Genomic DNA, 3,556 nt, shown 5'->3' on the forward strand with positions numbered 1-3,556 from the left:
TGATAAAATACAATATTCATTGCGAAGTGTTATGTATACCTCGTCTACACTTGAAAAGAATGTAAATACTACACATACTTGCTAGGAAATACGTTTCCAGATGTCTAAGTATAGAAGCAATAGAGTTCTAATGCTTCATAGAGCGCGATATCGCATCTCATTTCTATGTTTCACGATAAGATACATTATTCATAGCGAAGTGTTATGTATACCTCCTCTACGCTTAAAAACAATGTAAATGCGACACTTCCTTGCTAGGAAATGCGTTTCCAGGTGTCTACGTATAGAAGCCATACAGTTCTAAGCCTTCTTAAAACGCGATACCGCATCTCATTTCTATGCTTCATGATAAAATATAAAATTCATTGCGAAGTGTTATGTATACCGCGTCTGCACTTCAAAAGAATGATAATACCACACCTCCTTGCTAGGAAATGTCGTTTTCAGATGTCTGCGTGTCGAAGGAATAGAGTTCTAATGCTTCTCAAAACGCGCTATCGCATCTCATTTCTATGTTTGATGATAAGATACAATATTCAGTGCGAGGTGTTATGTATACCTCGTCTACACTTCAAAAGAATGTAAATGTCACTCTTCCTTGCTAGAGCAAAGCGTTTCCAGATGTCTACGTATCTAAGCAATAGAGTTCTAATGCCTCTCTGAACGCGATATCGCATCTCATTACCATGTATCATGATAGGATACAATATTCATTGCGAAGTGTTATGTATACCTCGTCTAGACTTCAGAAGAATGTAACAGCGACACTTCCTTGCCAGGAAATAGCGTTTCCAGATGTATACGTATCGAAGCCATACAGTTCTAAGCCTTCTTAAAACGCGATATCGCATCTCATTTCAATGTTTCATGATAAGATATAATATTCTTTGCGAAGTGTTATGTATACCTCGTCTACGCTTCGAAAGAATGTAAATGCCACACATCCTTGCTAGGAAATGCGTTTCCAGATGTCTACGTATCGAAGCGATAGAGTTCTAATGCTTTTTAAAAGGCGATATCGCATCTCAGTTCTATGTTTCATGATAAGATATAATATTCATTGCGAAGTGTTATGTATACCTCGTCTACACTTCAAAGGAGTGTAAATGTCAGACGTCCTTGCTAGGAAATTGCGTTTCCCGATGTCTAAGTATCGAAGCAATAGAGTAGTAATGCTTCTTAAAACGCGATATCGCAACGCAGTTCTATGTTTCATGATAAGATATAATATTCATTGCGAAGTGTTATGTATGCCTCATCTACTCTTCAAAAGAATGTAAATGCCACACTTCCTTGCAAGGAAATAGCGTGTCCCGATGTCTACGTATCGAAGCAATAGAGCCGTAGCCTTGACAACCTCCTCCGGACCGGCGATTTCTAAAATTAATCCGCCGGTCCTAGACTTTTTGGGGCGGATACTTTCCCCCCCACATCCGACAACTTCACCCTCTGTCTGGCAGCTACCATGACGTCCCTGTACGTCGACTTGCTGCCAAGCAGGAGGTTTAATGCAACGGCCACGGTTCGCGGCAGCCGCCCCAACCTCGGCTTCTCCTCCATCTTCTTCTGCATCTGGGCCTTTAGTGGTGGGGCTGGGGTCGACTTGGCCTTTTTGGCCGCTCTTGCGGCCTTTGTGCCCACCACCTGGGCCCAAGTACCTTCCTTTGCGGCACCCGATGTTGAAGCAGATGGCACGGGTGCCGCTACTGCTAGACTTTTTACTGTCTGGCGCGCCTTTTCCAGCCTCTTTGATACCCCGGCTGGGGCATTTTTTACTGCTGGAGTGGTTTTTTGTGGCTGAACTAGTGATGTCCCAGCCCGCTTATCTCCCTCCATCTTCCTCTGCTTCGTTTTCTTCTTGCTGCCCTCTGTGGCCAGTATTGAAGTGGCTTTCAAGGGATCGAGATGCTTTCTCAGGGCTGGAAGGAGCTCCCTGCGGAGCTCCTCCATTTTTCTGGTAATTTGGTCCGCCACCATATCAATTATGGCGAGCCCAGATTCCACCTCAGGTGCCGGGGCACCTTTGTGGGGGGAGGGCGGGGGTAGATTCCCTCCATTCTTCACAGGCGAGGCTGGTGTTCTCCTCGCGCGGCTCTCGAACTCCAAGTCCGCCATCACAGCTGCAGGCGGGCTTGGAGATCGTTTCTCCAACAAATTTAGTCTGCATTGCAGGCGCTTGTTCTGCGCTTGCAATGCCTCCAGCTCTGCTTTTAAAAGCGATATATCGATATATTGCTGCCGCCCTCGAAATTCTTGCAGCAACCCTAAGGTCGCGCTGTATCGTCCCTGTAAGATTCTTACTCTTGGCCGCAGCCAACTCTATCTTGTCGGTTTCGCCCATGCGCCGAGGTCAGCCAGCGGCTTATTTTTCGCCAGCTGGACGAACTCGTCCATTTCCGGCACAGGGTTTGTAGACTTCCCTGAAGGTGGTGGGACCCCTGTGCCTTGGTGGATCTCGAGCTCGAGATCCACTAATTCGGCCTGTCTTTGCGCTTCCACGTAGGCCCGCTTGGCCTCAGCGAGACCTACATACTCCCCAGTTGTTGGGGGTCGTCCTTATTTTTTCGACTTGGGGCAAGGCCTCTCAATCGAAAAAGTGGATCGCACTGATCCAATGGACGTATCCGAATCGTAGGATGCGTCCCCCGATTCGTCAACGGCGCCTTCCTGCTGAGCACTAAGTGCCCTGTCAGAGACACTGACTTGTCTCGACCCGCTAGCAATTCGGACCCTGTTGGGTCCCGCCTTCTCCCCGTGTACCCCCCTAAACCCCGGTTTTTTGAAATAAGAAAAAGACTCCATACTGTTCCCACGAGTGTGGTCGGAAGAGGACTGGGCGTGCCCCCTCGCCGCGTACCGCAGCTTGAGGCTAGGGACTTTTTATAGAGGTTTATCCCCTCGCAGGCCGGCCAATGAAGGCAAGCCCCCCGCTCCGGTGAGACATGACCACCGGTTTTACGGTATTACGACAGGGGCAACACCACCCCTGCCGAGCTATGGGATCCCGGGGACGCATCCCCCCGTACCACGTCCAGAACTGGCGGTGGCTCCTGGGAGGTAGAACCACCCCCCCCCCCCCCTTGGGAGGAACCTAACCTAACCTAACCTAACCTAACCTAACCTAATCCATCATGGATACCCCGGAGTCCTGGGGGGGACGAGGGGGGGGTCGAGGAACCACATTGCCTCCGTCTTGTGAGGCGCTAATTCCAGACCCAGACTCCGGACCCGGGAAGCCACGAGGGCTAATCCCGCCTCGGCGCGTCGGACGATCCTCCCCGGTGTATTCCCACAGGCAATCAGCATCGTGTCGTCTGCATAGCAGACGATGCTGACGCCTGTGGGGAGGAGGATACGCAGAGCCGCGTCATACCCCAGGTTCCATAACAATGGTCTCAACACGGACCCCTGGGGTATGCCGCGGCTGATCTCCCTCCGATGGTGGATACCATATCGCCCCATGTACTCGATACACCTGCCGCGCAGGTACGACCCGATCGCCACCCACAGGTACATGGGGACTCGATGCGATTCGAGTCCCCTGCGGATGGCCTCC

Source organism: Xylocopa sonorina, unplaced genomic scaffold (genome assembly GCF_050948175.1).
Source record: "Xylocopa sonorina isolate GNS202 unplaced genomic scaffold, iyXylSono1_principal scaffold0140, whole genome shotgun sequence".
NCBI classification, from domain to species: Eukaryota; Metazoa; Arthropoda; class Insecta; order Hymenoptera; family Apidae; genus Xylocopa; species Xylocopa sonorina.